Genomic DNA, 11,199 nt, shown 5'->3' with positions numbered 1-11,199 from the left:
GAACTTCTCAAATAAATCCTGCTTCTTTGGTGAATAAATAAAGGTGAATGTGAATAATTCCTGCTGTCCTCCAGCATCATCTTTGTATACTAAAGTGCTCAGGCATGCCTGTCAGAAGTTAACGATTGGTGGGATAATGTGGATCTCCTCTTAAAAGGACAGTACTGTTGCTGGGCTGGGGCTGTAGCTCAGTGGTAGAGTGCTTGCCTAGCATGCATGAGGCATTGGGTTCGATCCTCAGCACCACATAAAAATAAACAAGTAAAAGAAAGGCATTCTGTCTATCTACAACCACAAAAAAAATTTTTTTAAAGGACAGTATTGTTTCTTAAAATATGTTCTGATAATAAATCATGTTCTTATTTTCCAAAGTTTTATTCTCACTGCTTTTGAGTTATAGTTTCAGGGTTTAATCTTCCAGTAGTATAGGATTTCTACTTCAGTGCTTTAACAGTATTCCTGTTCTTTTAGCAAAGAGATGCAAATGCATGCTTTTTTTTTAATCTTCACTTTTCCAAAGTATTAAAATGAAGATATTTCTCAAATGCAAAAAATTAATTAAGTAATTATTAAGACTATTGTAAGATTATGGTCTAATTCCTTCATATTGAAACACAATTACTAAAGCCTAAATGTTATTTGTTGAGTCACTTGGAAAATAATTTGTCTCACAAATAGCAAATAGTGACAATGTCATTCAAAGTTAAAATGAATGTGAATTAAGCTACAGAATACTATGGTGCCGAGTAGAAGTTCTCATATTGCCTTTTTCTTTCATCTTTGTCTCTATCTCACTGCCATACGTGTTACTCAGCTTTTTGTCAATGAGACCAAAATACCCAACAAGAACAACTTACAGGAGGAAAAGTTTATTTTGCCTCCTGGTTTTCGAGATGCACTCCATGGTTGGCCTACTCCATGGCTCTGGGCCCTGTGTGAGGCAGAATATCATGTTGGAGGTATGGTAAAGGAAAGCTGCTCAGCAATAGCCAACAAGAACACAAGGATCCAGGGACAAGGTATATAACCCTCACAGGCATGCATCCACTGACCTACTTCCTACAGCCATGTGCCACCTGCCTATATCCATTCACTTTATTAATCCATCAAATGGATCAATTCACTGATTAGATTACAAGTCTCATAATCTTATACTTTTATCTCTGAACATACCTGCACTAACATGAGCTTTTGGGGGTGGACACATCACATTCAAACCATAACACCACATATGTTTTTTTTTTTATCCTGTGGTGAATTGCTGTACTCCAGACATTCTATGATATCAAATGTATTAAAACCTGCCTTTATTGAAGTCTCCTTAAGGCATTCATTTGTGTTCATTATTGGCTTTGTGTTATATTCTTCAGCTGAACCCATCTGATTACAATGCACTAAAAGTTTCTTCCTCATTTTGTTATGATTAACATATTGGTGTTTCTATTCATGTCAAGAAAGAGTATTCAAGTTTGCATCCTTACTTTTTTGCTGAGGTGTCGCCAATATTTGCAGTTTCCTGTGAAATCAAGGTAAGCCTGAACATTCCTAACACTATGGTCACAAGTCACCAGGCAATTTTATACTGTTGGATCTTCGTTACCAGTCCTTAATCTCTCTCCATTTGCTGGTATTGATTTCAGTATCATTCCAAAAAAAAATCTCTTCTCATTTACACTCTCGTCATCTCTCTTAACAGTCTTCCTTTCCTTGACCTCTGCTAGGGATTTTCTTTTCTTTTCCCATCTTCTAGTATCACACCATACCTTGCTAGACAGTATATTCTACAGTAGAAAGCTTGATAATAAAATAACTAGAGGAGTTATATTTACACATTACCAACTTGCCTTAGTTTACCCATCTGCAAAATGAGGAGGTTAAATTGGATTCCTCAGACATTCAAACTAAGAGGCTTGGAACTCTAAAAATTTCACACCAGTCTTATGGGCCACTGAAGCAGGTGAAGAAAAAGATATCCAAGGTGATATGACTCTGGGAAGTCTCTCCAACAATATTGAAACCAACCACTTTTATTTATTTAATGTATTATTATTTAAAATAGGTTTCTTGTGAAATAAACAAATGAGGATTCTGTAAAAAAACAAAAGGATAAAAATGTGTTCAATGAAATGGGATATAAATCATTGTTTCTGGGGCTAGGGTTGTGACTCAGTTGTAGAGAGCTCGCCTAGCACATGGGAGGCACTGGGTTTGATCCTCAGCATCACATAAAAATAAATAAATAAAAATAAAGGTATTATGTCCATCAACGAAAATTAATTTAAAAAAAAAAACACTGTTTCTCAACCTGTGGCTTTTATCATCCCTTTAAAGAGTCTTTTGTGTATTTCCCCCTGTTACTCCTCCCCATAAATTTTAAGACCTTAATACACTGTCTTCTGTGCTGTGTGTATATCAAAGCTTTACACATAAAAAGAGACAACATCTTAGCCTCCTGAGAACCCATTTTCAAAACTTCAGTATACAGTACTATTATGATTTAGATGTGAAGTGTCACTCAAGAATTCACGTATTGAGAAATTGGTTCCCAATACAGCCATGTTCAGAAGTGGGGCTTTTGAGAAATGATTGCATCTTAAGGGTTCTAACCTCATCAGTGGATTAATCCATTAATAGCAGAGGGATACTGGGAGGAGGTAGAAAATATAGATGGGTGGGTCATGGTTGGAGAAAGTGGGTGGCTGGGGATATGTCCTTGGGGACTATACCTTGTCCCTTTCCATCATGACTTTCTATCTCACCTCAGACCCAGAGCAATGGATGCAGCTGAGCATGGACTGAAATCTCTGCGATCAGAGTCAAAATAAATCCTTCCTCCTGTAAGTTGTTTATGTTAGATATTTTGGTCATAACAACAAAAAACTGATTAACATTGGGTGCCAAGGGTACTATTTTAATCCCCTCTCATGCTCTAAATAACCCACTAAGTAATGGGGTAGCTTTGAGCTGCTTACACATCTTCTGAGAATCTCTATTTTCATTTATTTTTAAAAAGGAGAAATAATTTGCTAGCAAATTATCAAGATTATTTGAGGCAACTTTTATAACAGCATTTTAGCAAAGTGCTTGGTACATACTATGTGCTCAACGAATGTTAATTTCCCTTCACCTTGAAAGTCCCTTCTGGTCTGACATTATATGAAATCACAATTCTATTTAGATATTCTGAATGCAAACATTAAAAACCTAAACCTCTCAATGCAAACATTAAAAACCTAAACCTCTCAATCCTGCTGCTTTTGCCTTCCTCTCCTGTTTACTAAAATCTGCCAGCATCAGCACCATTTTTTTTTTTTTGTATTCCAGAAAGATCCTGAAGTTTTCTTTGTCTCCCTTTCTCTGCCAACTGCATCCAATTCAGAATGTACAGAGTGAGCATAGTACCACCCCGTAAGCTGGAAAGGAGGAATAAAATAAGTTGTCATTCTGAGAACTAAAGCAATTAACACATGAGAAAGTTGATTTTTGTTTTCTTTCCTGAGTTAAAAGACTGGTGACTTTTACTTAAAGAGAATATTAATTTATGTAAAGGAAAATATTCATCAGAAATTTGATCGTCATGATTGGAAAGGATATAAAAATGAGGTGATCCCATTGACACCTAAAATCCAACATATACAGAAGTAAAACTGTGCATCTTTTCCCTATACTTGCCTCACCCAGGACACCCACCTCACTGAGGAGCAGCACAGCCTCTCCAGTTACCTTAGGAGAACCTACTCCATTTCACTTCCAATCTCTAAATCCTGCCAATCCCCATCCTTAATAATGCTCAAATGTTTTCTCTCTGCACCATTGCCCTTCCTCAAGCCAGGCTCTACCATTGCTCCCTGAAGGCTGGAGCAGTGTCCTGCTGATTTCTCAGGCTGTACTCTGATGCCTCTCATCCATTCTGCAGGCTGCTGCCACAGGGATCTTTCCAATTGTCTATGTTACTATGTTAAAATCCAGCTACTCTGCCCTCCTAACCCTCCCATACATCAAAAGAAGAGGAGAAATCTCTCCAAAAGAAACTGCCACAAATCAATCTGCAGTATTGCCTTGATTAGAAAATAGGCAGCCAAAACCCTTGACTTGCTCGATATCACAGACACTCTACCTTCTGTTGATCTTACAAGAAACAATTATGAACCTAGCTTAGGAAAAGGAGCGATCCTTGAGTTTAGCAAGCTGGGCAGAATCTTTTCTCTTCATTTTATGAAAATATGTACATTTTCTTCCTGAATATGAAGGCAAGATCTGCATTTTAATTAGTCAAGAATTCACTCAGTTTATTTTCAGGTTCAAAATGTTTTTGTTCTGTTTCTTAAACAATTTGGGGGGGGGGGTTTGTTGAAAGCCAGCTGTGGGCTGTGTGTGGACATTTCCCTTGGTTTACTGCCCAGAGACATGTGAATTTCTATTCCATGCTGCCTGGTCCTACACAGCACCAGAGATGGGGGCTCCGGATTTAGCTGTACAGCCTCTCTGAGATGGGTGTGACCTGCTAATCAATCTGCTGACTGCAAGACAACACAAAGCAAGACTCCACCCTTGAAACTTTACCCATCTTTGATGTACCCCTATAAATAAACCATGGAAGCCATTTTCTAATTATTCAGCTCCAGCTTCTGTGGGGGCTGGACCTATCAGGAGCTCCCGTTTTGAAACTACCTTTATGACTTTGTCTTTTGTTCTTTACTAATTATGCTAGACTTTAATTTCTCAGGTGGCTTACACCCTCCTTGGAAGGAAGAAGAACCCCCATACAAGGCGCTGGCCACCTCCCCCATAGTGGGGGAACTCTATTCAATTTATCACTACTACTCTACCATCCCTTTAATTAGGAAACCTGATTCATAGTCGCATGTTATTTAAAATACTATATATTTCCTATCTTCATTATCTTAGGTTGAATTTTACTGTAAAATCTCTCCAAAATTCTGCAAATTAAACTATCTCAACATCTCTCTTTTCAAAAAAAAAATGATCTTTTCCTTTACCTTAGGTTGTGTCTTTGTAAATAAGTTTCCAGGATTTTTCTTTTCTTAAAGACAAATGCTGGAGGCTAATTATCCTCCCACCATATGTTTTCTCTTCTCTTCCTTATTCCTCAAAACTATCACGCAGTTCTTCTGCAGTTGCTCTCGAAATTCATCTGACCTCTTCCCGTTGTATTTGCACACCTCCTAAACCCACCATCTGTCGTTGTCCTTCAGATGGTTACTAAATCCTGAATTCATTTTGAGGTCTTGCCATTTCTATAACTCTATTTCTCTCAGTTATATGATTCCCTGAACCTAATTTCCATTTCCTACTAACAGGAGGGAGTAAACTATTGTAAACAATATAAAACATCCTCTCTTCATTTATATGATGACAAGGAAAAGTTGCACTTTTCGCATTTCCTAAAAAGTGGTCTTCAGCAAGGACAAACTATGCTGGCACAGGAAGAAATGAGGACAGCTACTGAGGATGCTGAAAAGACAGTTTTGGTATGCCATGGTGATGTTGAAGTCCTCTGGGGAGATGGACTTGTCTTAGTCCTTTGGGGCTGCTAGTCTAAAAAACTTCATGAAGTGTGTAGCTTATAAACAACAGAAATTTATTCCTCACAGTTCCAGAGCCTGGGAAGTTTGGCACCAGGCAGCAGAAGATTAAGTGTCTGGTGAGAGCCAATCTCCTTAAATGAAGCAAGCAATACAGTTACAAAAATGACAAAACCTCAAAATAAATGCATGACTTATTTAACATTCATTTAATCCTTACAGTATCCTCACCTAGTGGAAGGGGCAGGTCTTCATGCCTTAATCACCTTTCAAAGGCTGTACCTCTAAATACCATCACATTGGAGATTAGGTTCTAATATCTGAATTTTGGGTTCAGTCTATAGCAGAACTCTAGCCCCTATCCCCCATGTTTTGTTTGTTTATTTGTTTTACAGATAAGGTCACACAACTGTGGAAGCATACTAGCCCTCCTTCAAATCTATGTTATACCTTATTTGTTCAGGCATACTTTCTTTTAGTAACCAATTTCTTCGGTCTTAATAAATTGGCCTAAATTAAACAGTGCTGCTAGTGTGACTTGTCTTTCAAAACTGAGGTTTCAGAGCATAGGACTTCATTTCAATATTTCATAATATGAAATACATGTTCTTTTTCTTCTAATGAGTACATACAATTTCAGGCATCTTGACACATCTTCTCTTAGTCTTCACTCTTTAGTTAGAAGCATTCCCATCTCTGTGTTCTGTTTCAAGACAGTAGCACTTAATTCCTTTAGGTGATTTGGTTGACTAGAGATGATTTTTCTCTACTTCTCTGTATCCTTACTAATCTATAACTACTCCCACAAGCTGAATTTCAGATGTAGATGAACCATACTTTTTTATGACAGTGGAACACTGTTTTCAATCAGATTCAAAATATTCAAATGTGAAAATATACCAATTTCCAGATAGATTGCTTAAGCATTAATGGCCCTTTTCTTTCCTTGCCAAAAGAGATAATTTCTTTTTTGTTTGTTAAATATTTTATATGGAAATTATACACAAAAATTGTTTCTTGTTCAAAGATGAAAATATATACTGCTATGGTCACGTTTTTAAGGATGATGTAATTGTCTCTGACTCCTGACTGTGCATGGTAGTGCAGGTTGACTCCAACCACAGCTTCTCCCACTTCAATCATTTATCAAAGCTAAAAGCATACTGTAAAGATTCATGAAGAAACAGAGCAAGTGGAAACCAAGCTTGATCATGGCTTCTTTCACATGTGTCTTCGATTGAACTTGCTTGTGTACTTCTGTTGGATCAAACACTCACATGCTGCCACTTGGCACCGTAATGACTGATACGTATTTCAAGTAGCAACATCTAAGTTAAGAAGGAATAGGGACCAGTACAATGAAACAAGCATCAATACAGCAACAGTGATAAGGCCTATCAATTCTGGAATTACCCACTTGTTTAATTTTGAGAAACATGATCTAGCACTAATGTAATTACGCTCTAAATCAGACAATATAATTAGGAATAGACTGAGGATGACTAGTGCAAAATTGAGGAGCAAGATGAACAACTCCTCTTCCTCCTCTTACATGTAAAAACATTTTATAAAGTGAAAATCACTCTAAAATATAAACTAAATTTTTCCTTGTACGTGTTTACTACATGCTATATAGGTATCTTATATGTGTGTGTACTTATATCATATTTTAAAATATTTTTATATCATGTTTTTAATTATACATATAAGAAACATGTATATGTTTTTTAGGACGCTGTTAACATTAGTTTTCATTCCATGGACTATCTAATTGATCTTATAAAGTCAGCTTGAAAGCATGACAGATGGCAGGAAAATAATATTTAGTGTTAAGACTGTGTCATAAATCATTCACAAGTGAATAATTTATCCTTCACAGATAATCAGGGGTTGATAGTACCACAACATGAGGACTGGTAGAAAGTGTAGTTTGGGAGATATATTTGTCAGAACTATTCTATTGAAAGTCACAAATTCTCAAAGTACTTTGTTTAAGCACCAAAGAGCATTTTATTTTCTCACAACCTTGAGAAATTCACATAATAGAAGGAACTAAATATGGAGTTGGTGATGAAAAGTAGCTACATTTTTTTTTTCAAAATTAAAAAACAAAGTGACTTGTTTAAAAATTATGAAGACTTCCAGATGGCACAGCATTAAACCAAGTGAGGGCCCTTAGAAATTCAAAACTGTGTGTGACTATAAAGGCTGTATGTGGGTAAAGTTGGTGCTGCTGGAGATTCAAGTCATCCAGGACCTTACTTCTTGTTCTCCCTGACTCATCTCACATGGGCTTTTCTTTACTTCTGTTTACCCATTTCTCTCCTACTGCAGAGGAGCTTAGTTAGTCTTCTCTGGTAACTCATGCAAATAGTTTCAGAAAGGGCTCTGTTTGGTCAGGGTTAAGTGAAATGACTAAGTATGTTGAGGGGACCTGAAGGGGATTAGCTGAATCACACACATGGGAGGGACCCATACATCCAAACTGGGTGATGTTTCTCAAAGGAAATTGTGATGCTTGTTAGTCTGTTAGCTCTTACCAATAACACAATACCACAGGGTGGGTGAGTTATAAAAATATGACATATAGTTTAGCTCATTGTTCTGAAGTCCAGAGTTGATAGGCCACACCTGGTAATGGCCTTCTTGCTGACAGAGTCCCCAGCTATCATAGGGAATCCTACAGCCAGTGATTTTTCTCACAACGTTGAGAAGTTCACATAATAGAAGGAACTAAATCTGGAGAAAGAGAGTGCATGAGTGCTGTCTCTTATGGTTTATTTCCTTCTTAGAAGCTACTAGTATTCAATTATTGGGGCTCCTAAACATCTCTCAGAGACCTACCTCTAATCAGATTTATTTTCCATTCTCTTACTATCTCAGAATAGGGATCAAATTTTACTGCATGAATATTTAGGGGATATGCTCAAATCATATACAAACAGTACAGCAATATTATTATCAGCAAAAATAAGGCATACCAGTATCCCGAATGTGCAAAACTGAAATCACCGCATAAAACCCACTGGGTTTGACTTGTCACCATACTAGTTATTATGTAACTATTTTTTAACCTTTCTAATCCACAGTTGTTGATGGTTAATATCACATTATGACCACTCAATACATATTAGTTTCTTTCACATTATCTAGTGTAGGTATGGGCCTCAGAGTATAAAATAATTTAATTCTTACTTTGGTATGAAGATACAGTTTGTAAATTTATATGTACAGATGAGCTGTATAGTGATTCTGACTGACTCTAACCCTTTCTTGCAAAACCTGCACATAGAATTGTTGAGAGAAACCTGAGGGACAAACGGCAGGTCTGATGACAAGAAACTTCCACTTACAATATGAAGGCTATTAAGTTTTTCCAGAATAGCTTTCCCTGCTTGGTTGATAACCTCCAATGATAACCAAAGCTCTTCTGAAGATCTAGAGATTGCCTTAGGGAATTTAAAAAATTTACCAAATATAACTTTCCTAAGAATCCTAGGGCAAGCTCTTTTCTGGTAGTTCCCTGATGACCATTACCTATTCAGGTATCCAGCCTGTTTTATTTCTGTGCTTTTCTCATTCAACTTTCTGAACTATATTCTAGAGCTTCTTTTCTTTTACACATGGGCATGCTGGTTACACCTTTAATGCATTATTGAAAGTTTATTGAAGATTAAAAAAAGGTTTTCACACCTTGGAGAAAAAGAAAGAAATTTAATTTCTAGAAAAACTGGATAGGGAAGCAAGAGAATTGGTGAAAAGATACAAGTGGAATCAACATTTTGCTTTCGTTACAGGGTCAGAGTAACTTGGGAAATTGATCAATCATCAATATAAACAGCCAACTTTCTTAAAGGCTAAATGTTCTGAAGACTATTTAACTACCTTGATTCTTTTCTCTGCTTTATTTTTATTAGTATAAACTATAACTTCATAACTAAATGAAGTAGTAAAAATTTTTAATCATGATAAATAATTAATAGGTGTTTTGTGTGTGTTTGTGTGTGTACGTGTATGTTTGTAAAATATATAGAACTCAAAGGGTATTCTAAAGCTTTTTAATGTGTGATAACTAAATATTGACTTTTTTTCTGAGAAGAAAGCATGCTAAGTGTTAAATACATGACCTTTCTTTCTTTCTTTCCTTGTTTCTTTTTTCTTTCTTTCACTCTGAGTAGTAAAGCCTTTATGATAGTCCTGGGAAAACAATCATCATACATGCAAAGTGGAATCCCCATGCCTACAGTGATAGCTAGGACCAGACAAATAGCCTATTTTCCTTAATTACTGTGTATAAGATTGGACAGCAGATGTTCTACATGTGGCTTACTAATTTATTTCATTCTTTCTGTCCATTTACATGAGCTATTCTGAAAATTGGTATTGAGAAAGTATAATCAAATCTTTTTCTCCTCTTCATGAAAAACAATCTAATCTCTCACATTAATCTATCATCTTTCAGTATCAAAATTTGGGGAGAAGAGTGCTTCTTACAAACCACAACCTACCTATGCACAAATAAAAAACCCACATCATTTTTCAGCTCCATACCAAAATGCAGAACAGCAGCAGGAAAACAAATACACACAGCTGCTACTGCACCATCATGCTCTCTAAGATTTTCTAAAAACCATAAAGGTTATTTAGTCTTTACTCATAAGTTCTGGCAAATTTGATCATTCCCTCTCCCATACTGGTGTACATTCACACAATCCCTAGAAGTCTGGAAATTTGCCCACAGTTATATTTAGAGCAATGAGTTAAACATGGCTAGTTTTGAAAGAAATGAATGATTTCTACTTAAATTATGCAACATCAAGCATATTCTAGAAGACCTTTTAAATCAGGATCCATTTTTCTATTATACCTACCTAATACTAGCAATGCTAAAGTGCCTTGGCCCACTTAAGAAGGGAACTGACATGCTTTTCCATTATATAGTATAGCTGACCATAGACTATTTAAATTGGTTTCAAATTTTAGGTTAATGTTCTTATTGCTGTCCTGCTACTTACCTTAATTCATCTTAGTATTTTATGATGTTAGATATTACTGTCTGCATAATGAGCAAAGAAGTTAAAATGTAATGCCTCCTTTCTCCTCATTAATGCTGCTACTAAACTTCACTTCTTAAGGACAAATGACCATATTATACACTTATTTTGAAACAGATAATTGTATCATTGAATGATACTGCCCTGTATGATACTTTAATTGTAAGGTATAACTCAATTGCAAGGCCTAAAGTATATGTACTAAGTTTACCATTTTGAAAAATTATAAAAATAAAATAAATGTGGTCATAAAGAATCAAATTTTATAAAAAAATTATAAAGTATCATGTACAAATTCCCATTCTCTACTCCTACTTCTTTTTTAGCAGAGTTAACCAGGTTTAACTGTTTCCATTTCAAGTTCTTCTGGTCATTACCTTTATAATACTGAATATTATGCTTATGTCTCATTTTCTCAGTTTCTTAGTGCTTAAGGAAAGATGAGAAAATGAGCTTACTCCTACTCCTGCCATCTCCTTTCCTTCTCTCAATTTTTGCAATTTATTTTTTTATTTTTGTTCAGTTTACTGCCTTTATTTTTATTTGAATGTATATACACTAATGTATTTATGTTTATCTAAATGCATAAATGTAATAAT

The 11,199-nt window shown here is 35.8% G+C and overlaps 1 pseudogene; it reads right to left on the bottom strand.

Moving 5' to 3' along the window:
• Positions 1 to 6,681: 6,681 nt before the first annotated feature.
• LOC101976102 (protein cornichon homolog 4 pseudogene) lies at positions 6,682 to 6,917 on the bottom strand (annotated as a pseudogene).
• Between the last annotated feature and the right edge of the window lie 4,282 nt (positions 6,918 to 11,199).

This window comes from Ictidomys tridecemlineatus, chromosome 6, assembly GCF_052094955.1.
Source record: "Ictidomys tridecemlineatus isolate mIctTri1 chromosome 6, mIctTri1.hap1, whole genome shotgun sequence".
In the NCBI taxonomy this organism is placed as follows: Eukaryota; Metazoa; Chordata; class Mammalia; order Rodentia; family Sciuridae; genus Ictidomys; species Ictidomys tridecemlineatus.
Note: the sequence above shows the minus strand (reverse complement) of the source record. Positions and strands in the feature narration are given on the sequence as shown.